Source organism: Scylla paramamosain, chromosome 26, assembly GCF_035594125.1.
Source record: "Scylla paramamosain isolate STU-SP2022 chromosome 26, ASM3559412v1, whole genome shotgun sequence".
In the NCBI taxonomy this organism is placed as follows: domain Eukaryota; kingdom Metazoa; phylum Arthropoda; class Malacostraca; order Decapoda; family Portunidae; genus Scylla; species Scylla paramamosain.
The window spans coordinates 3597501-3610045 of NC_087176.1; the positions used below are offsets into that span (position 1 = coordinate 3597501).

Below are 12545 nucleotides of genomic sequence, written 5' to 3' on the forward strand. Positions count from 1 at the left end.
TACACCTTATTTCCAAAACCAACGCGTGATTTTACAGAAGGAATAACTTTAACATTTTTTCTTCTTTTTTACCCCCTTCACCTTCCCCCTTCTCTCCGACACACACACACACACACACACACACACACACACACACACACACACACACACACACACACACACACACACACACACACACGATACAGTGCCGTTATTTCTTTTCCTTATTAGGCAACTGTTGTGGCTATGTAAATGAGGCGAAAATACATAATGCATAGATTCTCCTTCCCTGGGGAAAAAAATATATAAGAATAAAAAAAAATGGCTCCAGGGAAGAATATAATTTGAATTTGTAGTATTTTTATTTTATTTATTTTTTATTTTACTTTTTTGGGGATTTTGTGTTGCCGGAAATTTTAATACGAGACGTTAATGTGACGAATTTAATGTTTTTGTTTCGTGGTAGTTCTGTTTAGTAGTAGTAGTAGTAGTAGTAGTAGTAGTAGTAGTAGTAAAAATAGTATCATTGCTTTTCTACGTAGCAAAAAAAAAAGTATCAGAACATCATTGAAGTAGCAACACACACACACACACACACACACACACACACACACACACACACACACACACACACACACACACACACACACACACACACACACACACACACACGCCAATCTTTTCACGGTGGTCTTAAGAGAAGGTGCTCAGATTAACTTGACGGATAAACCCTCCTCCTCCTCCTCCTCCTCCTCCTCCTCCTCCTCCTCTCCTCCTCCTCCTCCTCTTTTCTCCTCCTCCTCCTCTTTCATGTATAATTCGATAAAAATATATATTTTCTTTTTCTTCTCTACTCTTTCTACTCTTTCGTCTATAAATAATTACCTCCTCCTCCTCCTCCTCCTCCTCCTCCTCCTCCTCCTCCTCCTCCTCCTCCTCCTCCTCTCCTCCTCCTTGTTATTGTGTTTATTGCGTTCCTCTCTCAAGTCCTATAATGGTTTTCAAGGAAGATTATTTCAGAGCTTTGTATATTAACCTTCCCTTCCCTTCCCTTCCCTTCCCTTCCATTTCTTTCCCTTCCCTTCGCTACTCTTCCCTTTCCCTCCCCTTTCCTTAGTTTTCCTTCCCTTCCCTACCCTTTTTATTTCATTTTCTGTTTGTTTTTCTTTCTTTTCCTTCCTCTTCTCTCCCTCGTCTCCTTTTCCTTTTTTTTTCCTTCTCTGCTTTTTTTCTTGTGCCTTCTCTTTCTTTTCCTTCCCTTTTTCCTTTGTTTATCACTTTCTTTTCCTCCCTCTTCTCTCCCTCTCTTCTTTTTTCTTCCTTCTCTGCTTATTATTTTTCTTGTGCCTTCTCTTTTTTCTGTATTTTCCTTTAATTTTCTACTTTCTTGCCCTTCCTCCTGTCTTTCTTTTCTTTCTTTTTTATTTTTTTGTTGATTAATCTTCCTTGTGGCTCTCCTTTTCCTTTCCTTTCAGTTCTCTCTTTTCCTCCTTTCTTTTTTCCTTTCTTTCAATAGTTATTATCTTCCTCTCCCATTTTCTTTCCTTCCCTTCCGTCTCCTCTCTGGTTTTTTCTTTTCCTTCTTCCATTTCTTTATCCTTCTCTTTTTATTCATTTTAATGTTCTTATTTCTTTTGTTTCTCTTTCTACTTTTCGTCTTTTCTTTTGTTTATTCATTCTTCTTTTTATTCTTTTTTCTGCTTCGTTTTTTTTTATTTCTCCTTTGTCATCCTTCCTCTTTTCCTTCTCCCCTTCATCCCTCTCCTATTTCCTCCCCTGTTCTTTTCTTCTCTCCCTTGCTTCGTGTCCTTCATGTTTCCCTCTCCCTTCCTCTCCCTTTTCTCTCTCTCTCTCTCTTCTCTCCCATTTCTTTGCGATCCGGTGTCTTTCCTCCCTCTCTCCCTCCTCTCCTTCCTCTCTCTCTCTCTCTCTCTCTCTCTCTCTCTCTCTCTCTCTCTCTCTCTCTCTCTCTCTCTCTCTCTCTCTCTCTCTCTCTTTCCTGTATTCCTCTTTCTTTTTATCCTCTCTATCCTTTATTCCTTCCTTCCTTCCTTCCTTCCTTCCTTCCTTCCTTCCTCTTCAAAAACTGTGAAGTAGATTTCTGTTCTTTTATACTCTCTCTCTCTCTCTCTCTCTCTCTCTCTCTCTCTCTCTCTCTCTCTCTCTCTCTCTCTCTCTCTCTCTCTCTCTCTCTCTCTCTCTCTCTCTCTCTCTCTCATTCACTTAGCTACCTCTTTCCCCTAATCAGATATTCCTCTTTCCTTAAGTTATCTCCTCTCTTCCTCCCCTCCCCATTCCTCCCTTTCTTCCCCTCCTCTCCCCTCCCTTTCTTCCTCCCTCACTCGTTCACTCACTTATAATCTTTCCTCTACCATCGATTCATAACCTAATCTTTTTTAGTAGTAGTAGTAGTAGTAGTAGTAGTAGTAGTAGTAGTAGTAGTAGTAGTAGTTCTTCACTTTTTAGCCACCAGTAGAAAAGATAAAGAACAATATCAACAATTTTCACTATCTAGTTTCTCCGGCGTGCACTGGCCTTGTGTTTCAGTCAGGCGAGGACACACGGACTTGGTAACACTGCCTCTAGAATGGTGGGTAGATGTAGGCAGGAATGTTATATACATGGACTGCCACGTGTAGGTCAGCTCGCATTTTGGCGCTTCCTTTTGTGTTCTTGTTATGCTTTCACCCTTAGACTTGAAGTAAGGACGCAAAAGGAAGGAAAGGGAAGCTGCAGGAAGGCATCACTCTCACTCGTGGCAGTCTTTACATGTATCTTTGCTCTGTCATGACTAAAGGGCCATGTTTAGAAACGCTCTGCTTTCACCACGAGTGTTTTTCAAGGCCACAGATTTGCTTAGCCGGTTTCTCAAGACTGTTGTTCCTGTTAGTAATGTAGAAATATTGTTGACTTGTCAGCAGAACCATGAAAACGATCTTAAAAATTGTCACTTCACCAGCATTATTTTCAAAGGCCAGAGAGATAAGTAACTGGGTTCTCAAAGACCTTCTGCTACTATAAATGTAGAAATATTGTTAATTTGTCACTAGAAACACCTTAGAAATCGGGATAGCTTCAACTAGAGACTTTTTAAAGCAGTGTGGATGCGGGCAGAAGTGTTTCAGAATAAGGGGTCTTTTTGTGTTCTTACCAAACCTTATTTGTAACACACGGGTCTGTTTCGACACGCTGTTCCGCTCATCAAGACCGTTTTCAAAGGCCACGGTGATGATTAATCGGGTTTACATGAGCGTTTTCCCCACTGGTACTGCAGAATCGTTGCTAAACACTCACTGGAACCATGAAAACATTTAGAACTCTTAAGCATTTCACTGCAAGACAAATTTTCTTTAATGCCTATAACTTTTTAGATATTTTTGTGCTAGGCTCGTAAATAACATCATAATTTTACTTAAAACCTAACTTAACCTAACCACGAAATTACCTTATGTTTTCCCCCCTTGCTCTCCTGTGCCTCCATGCAAGCAGTTTTTACAGCTGTAGGAGACATTCGATGAGGTGGAGGTGATAAGAGGGAGGTATCATAGGGCGAGTTTCCCGACAAGTTTCTCTGGTGCTTCTTCAGGGGAACAGCAAAACTAGTCTGGAATAAACTCGCCCCATAATACGTGTCTCTCTTTTCACCTCCACCTCCAACTTGTCAAAATGTCTCAACAGCTCTAGGAAAGTCAAGGAAGGACAACCATACCAGCAAAAGGGTTAGTAACGTTTGTCCCTGTTAAGAGTAAAGGTTATAATCAAAGGAACGTTTCAGAAAGTGGGTTTAGTTTGTACTAGTAATGATCTGAAGTTCTTGTTGCCTTTTTTTTTTCATGTTATTCTTTTTTTTTTTTTTTTTTATTATGCTGCCAATTTTGTCGCCTTTTATTTATTTCATTTATCCCATCGTTATTTCGTTCCTTTTCTATTACGTTATTTTCAAGTGGCGTTCGTTCTGTTAGCGCCCGTTACAACCAACCTGTCTTTTTGGTGTTTGCTTTTGTTTCATTTTCTACCGTTTCTTTCTTTCCCCTCTGAATTTTCTTTTTCGTCTTCCTCTTCTCATTCTTCTCGTTTCTTGTCTCATATTTAGTTATCTACAGTGTTCATCTCCCTCTGTATCTTCTTTTCTTCCTCCTCCTCCTCCTCCTCCTCCTCCTCCTCCTCCGCCTCCTCCTCCTCCTCCTCCTCCTCCTCCTCCTCCTCCTCCTCCTCCTCCTCCTCCTCCTCCTCCTCCTCCTCCTCCTACATGCCATTCACGTGATCTGAGAATACCAGGCAAGTGATGATGTAAATTTCTCTCTCTCTCTCTCTCTCTCTCTCTCTCTCTCTCTCTCTCTCTCTCTCTCTCTCTCTCTCTCTCTCTCTCTCTCTCTCTCTCTCTCTCTCTCTCTCTCTCTCTCTCTGTCGAAACCGCAAACTCTCAAGCACTATGGACCGTGTGTGTGTGTGTGTGTGTGTGTGTGTGTGTGTGTGTGTGTGTGTGTGTGTGTGTGTGTGTGTGTTTGTCGTTCATCACTCCTGAGGTGGAAACATCACTAAGGGAGAAAGTTTTGTGTAATATCTTAATAATCCGAAGCGACCTCGCGCTGAATGAACGGAAGTGTGTTATGTGAGAGAGAGAGAGAGAGAGAGAGAGAGAGAGAGAGAGAGAGAGAGAGAGAGAGAGAGAGAGAGAGAGAGACGAAAAGGACCGGTTGTTGAATGAAAGAAGTGGAAAAGGCAAACGAAGAGGAGGAGGAGGAGGAGGAGGAGGAGGAGGAGGTGGAGACAAAAAGAACAAGAAAAACAAGAGAACTAGAGAAGAAGAAGGAGGAGGAGGAGGAGGAGGAGGAGAATAAGAAGAAAATGACAAAAAAAAAGGCGGTGAAGACTAAGCAACAGAGAGAGAGAGAGAGAGAGAGAGAGAGAGAGAGAGAGAAAAATAATATACACTTAAGAGAGACGTCAAATAATATGGCGAGTTTATGGCGCCGCCCTCTGATTCCTGTGTAATTTTCTGCCTGACGGGGCCACACTCGGCGGGTCCTTTGTGGCGGTAAGAGAATCCTGCAGAGTCCTTTGTGTGTGCGCTAAAGGATTCGTGTGTGGTCACCTGTGTACTTTATAGACAAATTTTGATGTTATTTTTACTGTTGTTTGTTGGCTGTATTGTTTATTTGTTTGTTTTTGTTGTTTTTTTTTCTTTTTCGTGGGCTTTTTTTTATATGGTTAATGATTTGTTTGTTTAGTTGATTAATTAGTTTGCTTGTTTGTTTTGTTTGTTTGTTTGCGTGTGTTTAAGGGAACTACGTAGGTGTGTGTTTAGAAAATGGATGGGTATTTCGTGTGTGTGTGTGTGTGTGTGTGTGTGTGTGTATGTGTGTGTACGCGCGCGCTAATCATATGCATTCTTTTATAAACGTTTTGATTTCCCGATATTGTAATTTACGTACACGAGGGGAATTGCGTGTACGTAATTTTCATGCACGTCAAAATGAAAAAGAAAAAAAAATCTTGTACAGTGTGTGTGTGTGTGTGTGTGTGTGTGTGTGTGTGTGTGTGTGTGTGTGTGTGCGCTTAAACACTCCGCGCACGTATGACAGAGCAAGTTACGTGTACAATTACGTGCTTTCACCGCGTGCAGTCACTGACGAGCGTTGCGTTGTAACGTGTCCAGTTGTCCCTTACACTCCTCTAATACCAGACTATGTGGCGGCAGGTGTGATGAGGTGTGACGAGGCGCGTTCAGGTGTGTTCAGTGTGTTCAGGTGTGGTGAGGTGTTTAGTCAATCTCGCCAGGGCTTCTCGGTGTCCGCTAATCACTGAACACATGGACACCTGCTGGGAGGCGGCCACACACCTGACTGACTCCCTCGTAATGTTGGATGCGCGGGAGAGGAGGAGGAGGAGGAGGAGAGCAAGCTGGAGGAGAATACGGTGGTGGTGGTAGTGGTTGGAAAGGAATGAAGAGTAGTAAAGAGAATAACAGGAGAGGAAGGAGGGAGGAGAAAGATTTGGAAGATGAAGTGCTGGAGAAGGAGCAGAAGGAGGAGGAGGAGTAGGTGGGAAGAGAAGAAAGAGTAATAAAGAGAATAATAGAAAAAGATGGAGGAGGAGTAAGAAGAGATGATGTTTGGTGTTAGACATTGGAAGAAAAAGAAGAAAGTGAAGGAGTAAAGGAAATAAACGGAGGGAGAAGAAGGAAGAGGAGGAGGAGGAGGAGGAGGAGGACATTGTAGTGGTGGGAAGAAACAGAATAGCAGAGTATAGGAGTAGTAATAGTAGGTGGAGGAGAAGGAGGAAAGGAGAAGAAGAGTAGGATTAGTTGGAGGAGGAGGAGATAGGAAGAGAGAGAAAAACGAGTGGGAGTAGTACTAATTATAGGAGGAGAAGGAAGCAAGAGGCAGTGGAGCAGAGAGAGAGAGAGAGAGAGAGAGAGAGAGAGAGAGAGAGAGAGAGAGAGAGAGAGAGAGAGAGAGTAACAAGCGTGATGAGAAATGAAAGGACTAATTGAAGAAGAAAGAGAAGGAAGAGAAGAAAGAGTAGGAGTGGAAGAAAACAGAAGAGGTAGAGGAGGAGGAAGAAATAGAGGAAGGGGAAGAAGAGGAGGAGGAGGAGGAGGAAGAGGAGGAGGAGTAGGGGGTGAAGGAACTGGCAGTCTTGAAGTTGGACTGTTGAATATTTAATTTCTGCTTATTTTCATTAAATCTTTTCTTCCTTTTATAAACTCCACAGTGATGGTGGACTCTGCCTGGATCTGCTCCACTTCTCATTATCTAATTTATTCAGCTCTTTTTTTTTCTCTCTCTTTTTTTCTTATCTATTTAGTATTTAGCCAAGTTGACGCATTCACTTATTCCATTTATTTTCGATCTGTTTTTCTCATTTTCAAGTTGGACAGTACGCATTATTCAGAAAAAGTGATGTATTTATTCAATCTTTTTTTTTTCATATGTTTTATATTCAGCCAGTTTTTTTTCGCGTTCATTCATCCCACGGTTCTTTCGTTTTATTCCTTTTTTTTTTATTACTGAAGTCACTACGTATTAAAAAAAGAAATTCAATTATTCAATCCTTTTTATGTATGTATATATGTATTTAGTTTAGACATTTTTTTTTTTCGTATTTACTCATCACTCCGTTTTTTTTTTTTTCGTTTTTTTTTTTTTATATATACGCTATTTTCAAGTACCGCTAGTTTTCATTATCTATAATCCATTCACTCTTTTCTTTTCCATCTATTTACTATTCATCCACACTTACACATTTACCGACACCACCGTTCATCTGTTTATTTCACATACCTTGAGGATCTACATTTATTTCCACGTAGGCGACATTAAAACAAAACTATTATTCAGTCCTTTTCTTTTTTTACACCAATTTAGTATCCAGCCAAGTTTACGCATCAATTTCACCACCATTCTTTCATTCCACTTATTTTTTGAGTCTGTGTTCATATTCAAGTACCATTAGAACCAACTGGCATCATTCTCGGTATTTTTCCTTCCACCCCCTCGTATTTTCAAAGGTCTCTCTGTCTTCCCAAACCTAACAGTCCCTAATGGAAGGTACCGGCTGTTGTGAAGAGTGTTGTCTTGTTTGTAGCGACGGTGTAATAAGGATGCTACAGCCTTAAGAACCTTTTACGCACCTCTGTAGCCTTTGAGAGAGAGAGAGAGAGAGAGAGAGAGAGAGAGAGAGAGAGAGAGAGAGAGAGAGAGTAAAGCTGTGTTAATGGCCAGTGAAAGTAGAAATTATAGGTGTAATAGAAGTAACGATGCCTGAGAGAGAGAGAGAGAGAGAGAGAGAGAGAGAGAGAGAGAGAGAGAGAGAGAGAGAGAGAGAGAGAGAAACTAAGCAGATGAGAGGAGGAAAGAGAGTACAGTATGTGTGCGATAAAGGAGAAGAAGGGCAAATAGGAAGAGGGGGAAGAGAGTTTGCATGAGATGTGGAGAGGGGAGGAATTCAGATAGGAAATGGGGAGGAGAGATGAGGGGAGGGGTGGAGGGGGGAGTGGAGTGACCCGCGTCTGTCATAATCTTCCTTAACATACGGGACATTTAACCCCGATGCGGCCTCCACCTCCCTGACCTTATAAACCCCTGACACTTATTGGCGATCGGGGAGAGAGAGAGAGAGAGAGAGAGAGAGAGAGAGAGAGAGAGAGAGAGAGAGGTCTTAAGTATCCGCCATTTGTGTGAAGTAACAAACAGAACGTTGATGATACTGGTGGTGGTAGTAGTAGTAGTAGTAGTAGTAGTAGTAATAGTAGTAAAATACAGGTTGGATGATAGATAAACAGTCCATTACTAATCTACGAGTAAAAAAAAACTTATGATAACCAATACTATTACTAAAATGAATACTAGCACTACCACTCTATTATATACAAAAATTAATAATAATAACGATAAAAAGAAAAAGGAAAAAAGTTGGTCATAATAATAATAATAATAATAATAATAATAATAATAATAATAATAATAATAATAATAACTAGTGCAACAACAACAAAAACATAAGCAGGAGGAGCAGGAGGAAGAGGAGGAGGAGGAGGAGGAGGAAGAGTAGTAAAGAAGAAGAAAAAAATATCACCAGTCATAGAAAATATACTAAACAAACATACATACATACATACATACACACATACTTGTTCTTTAATACACTAATCCCCCCCGTATTTCAACAAGGAACTAACTTCAATACCACGAAGGTCTTTACCCTCCCAGCTTCCCCCGAGATTATAAAGTTAATGCAGGAAACTCTTGTATAATCTGCTTGCATGGAGGGAATTATGATTTTAATGTTTTGATACAGAAAGTCACGTGAAAGTGAATTAATGACGCGTGTGTGTGTGTGTGTGTGTGTGTGTGTGTGTGTGTGTGTGTGTGTGTGTGTTTTTACTTTCTTCGTTAATGGAGAAGAGGAGAGAATGATTATGCAGATGAGCGAACGAGCAAAACAAGGTTGGAATGAGGAGATGGAGAAGAAGAAGAAGAAAGAGAGGAAGAAGAGGAGAAGGAGGAGAAGGGAGAAATGAGTGAAGAGGATTATAAGAAAAAGGTGGACGTATGTAAATGAGATAAATGTAGAGCACGAACACACACACACACACACACACACACACACACACACACACACACACACACACACACACACACACAAATACGATTTTACTCAGCCATAAGTTTAATTAAACCTTTAAAACAACGCCCATGCAATATAGGTATTTTTGGTACAGTCTTCCCTCCTCCTCCTTCCCTTTTTCTTTCCTTCTTCTTTCCATAATTCCTTTCTTTCTTTATTTTTCCTTCCATTTCCTACTTTATTTCTTTTTAGCCCGTTATTTTCGTCCCTTCCTTTATCTTCTTACCTTCTCTATCTTCCTGCCTTCCTTCCTTCCTCGCTCTCCTTTCCTTCATTTGTTTTCTTCCTCTATATCCCTTCGTATTTTTCCTTTTTTTCTCTTTCTTTCCTCTCCTTCCTTTTTTTCATTTCTTACTTTCTCTTCGTCCTTCCTTTCCCTCCTTTTTCCTTCTCTCTTTCTCGTCTTTACCTCCTTCCTTTTCTTTTCCTTCTTTTCTCCTTTACTTCTCTATCTTTTCCTTCTCTGCTCCTTATCTCTCTTCCCTCCCTCCGGCCCTTCCTCTCTCCCTCCTCCCTATCTCTCTTCAGTCCCCTCCGTCACTTCCGTGAGAGAGAGAGAGAGAGAGAGAGAGAGAGAGAGAGAGAGAGAGAGAGAGAGAGAGAGAGAGAGAGAGAACCTACCTACCTTTACCTTTCAACACCCCTAACCTAACCTAACCTAACCTAACCTAACCTAACCTAAACTAACCTAACCTAACCTAACCTAACCTAACCTAACCTAACCTAACCAACCTAACCTAACCTAACCTAACCTAACTCAGCCTAACCTAACTCTAACGTAACCTAACCTAACCCAACCAACCTCAATGAACACTCGTACATAACCTTTCTCTCCCTCCCTCTCCCTTCCTCTCCCTTCTCCCCCTCTCTCACCTCTCACCTCCCATCGTGACGAGTGAAGAAGGGAGAGGAGAGGGAAGGGAGGAACGGAGGATGTAATCTTGACAAGGGTAGAGGAGGAGGAAGAGGAAGAGGCACAAGGGAAGAGGGGGAGAAGGTGGGGGAGGAGGAGGGAAGTCTTAAGATGACGGGAGAAGATTGCACAAGATCGGTAATAATTTTGGTGTGTGTGTGTGTGTGTGTGTGTGTGTGTGTGTGTGTGTGTGTGTGTGTGTGTGTGTGTGTGTTGACTATTTTGTTTATTTTTATTCCGTAGGGTCTGTAGAGTTTTATCTTCCTCTTCTCTTTTTTTTTTTTTTTTGTTCGATTTCCTTCCCTACTTCACTTTTTTTCTTTTTTCTGTTGTTGGGGAGATAGGAAAACGTTATCATGGTATTGTTCTTCTTATTATTGTTAGTGTAGTGTGTGTGTGTGTGTGTGTGTGTGTGTGTGTGTGTGTGTGTGTGTGTGTTTATCATTATTTCTCTGTCAGGATTTTCATATTGGTTGTCTGTGTTTCGATATGTTTGGGTGACATGACTTCGTTTATTGATTCCATGTGTGTGTTAAGTGAATTGTCAAGTTCATGTTATTTATCTATCTATATCTATCTCATCTAGAATGTTTATATATTTATGTGTATCTATCTATCCTGTGTGTGTGTGTATGTGTAATAGTCTATTGGTCTATCTGTCTGACTATCCATTTATCGATCTATCCATCAGTCTATTTATCTATCCGTCTATATCCTGTCTGTCTGTCTTGTCTGCCTGTTTGTTTGTCTGTTTATCTGTGACATATCCCTGGAAGCTACATTTTTTCCCTCTTCCTCCTCCTCTTCCTCTTTTTTTTACGTCATTTAATCGGGGGAATTCGGGAGAGAAGCCAAGACACATCTGAACTTCCAGGACTAAACTTGTAAATCGGGGATGCGAGAAATTAAATGTTATCGTTCAGACACGCACAGTCTGGGAGCAGAGAAGTCCTGTGGTGGTGCTAACAAATGCATGCTTTTATCATTGACTTTTGTGTATTCGTAAATTATAAGCCTGTTTTCGTATTGGTGGTTAGATTAGTGAGTGTTTTTTTGGGTTTTATGGCTGTTGTTGGATTCATCGTTCTGGTCTCAGTTTTTAGTGTGCCAGATGGGGAGAGAGCAGCGATTGAGTGTGCAAGTGTGAGATAGAGTGGCAGTAAAGAGAGGAAGAGAGGAAATAATAAAGTGATAAATTGTATGAGTGTGAGAAGAAAGAGTGGAAGAAGGGTTAAGTGTGAGAGGAAATAATGGTGAAGAGTAAGAGTGTGAGAGGAAAGAATAAAAGTAGGGATAATTATGAGATGAAAGAGTGGAAGGAATAAGTGTGAGAAAGAAAGAATGGAAGGTAAAATAAGTGTGAGAAGGAAGAGGGGAAGTATGAATAAGTGTGAGAAAGAAAGAATGGAAGGTAAAATAAGTGTGAGAAGAAAGAGGGGAAGTATGAATAAGTGTGAAAGAAATATGTACGTAGAAATAAGAATGAAGAAAGAGTTGAAGTAGGAATAAGTGTGAGAGGAAAGAGAAGTTGAGTGTAAGTATGTGAGAGGAGAGATTCAATAGATATGTAAGCGTGCAGTTGTGAGAGGAAAGAGGAAAAATAAGGGTGTGTGCAAGTGGGAAATTAAAAGAGTCCTGGAGCCAAAGTGTGCAAGCGTGAAAAGAAGAAGGAATAAATGTTGAAAAAAAAAAAAACACAAGAGAAAAAAAAATATTTGCACTGAGAAAAAATAATGGCATGGATAGAAAAAAATGAAGAGAGAGAGAAATATAGAGAGATAAAGTAGAAAGAAGAATGTGTGAAAAAAAAAAAATCGCTTGGACACGAAAAAAAAGAGAAAAGAAGCTTATTTGAACTGGAAAAGAAAATTATAGCATAGATCCAAACAAAAACAAAGACAGACACAAAAGCAAAACAAGAAAAGGTGGCAGAGCAAATAAATTTACAAATATACGAAGAAATAGTTGCAGTAGAAATTAATGAATAAGCAGAAGAAAGACTGAGGGAACCAGTAAGCATGCAGAGGGAAGAGGAGAGAGCCGCAGTATAAACAAACGAAGAAGTGAACAAAGCAAGAGGACTGAAGGAAGCTTTAAAAAAAATAATAATAATAATTTCAGATATTTTTGGATAACTCTTGTGTAACTGGCATCTTTATTGAACCCCTTCTTTTTTATTGTCCTTGGCCAGTATCCTGTTACATAAGAGAGAGAGAGAGAGAGAGAGAGAGAGAGAGAGAGAGAGAGAGAGAGAGAGAGAGAGAGAGAGAGAGAGAGAGAGAGAGAGAGAGAGAGAGAGCAGTAGCAACAGTAAGAGGTGATGATGTCCTAACGCCTCTTAATTTCCTGTTCCTTCTGTTATCATTGGCGTCTTTGTGTGGAAAGCTTTATATTCTTGGTCTTGCTTCGTTCTCGCCTTCAAGTGTGGGGAGAGGAGTGGCGTTAAGCTAAGTGGTCCCAAGTGTGTGTGTGTGCGTGTGTGTGTGTGACGTGCTTGCCTTCATCATCTGGTCTCTGTTAT

At 40.6% G+C, this 12545-nt stretch overlaps 1 protein-coding gene and 1 long non-coding RNA gene across 5 annotated transcripts in view; both read left to right on the forward strand.

Moving 5' to 3' along the window:
• LOC135113617 (dual specificity calcium/calmodulin-dependent 3',5'-cyclic nucleotide phosphodiesterase 1A-like) overlaps positions 1-12545 on the forward strand; it is a 189166-nt gene that overhangs the window by 2832 nt on the left and 173789 nt on the right. The window lies entirely within an intron of this gene.
• LOC135113615 (uncharacterized) lies at positions 5031-11921 on the forward strand. The gene is made up of 3 exons (XR_010274907.1): positions 5031-5116; positions 10484-11372; positions 11436-11921. It is a non-coding gene; the product is annotated as an uncharacterized LOC135113615 (long non-coding RNA).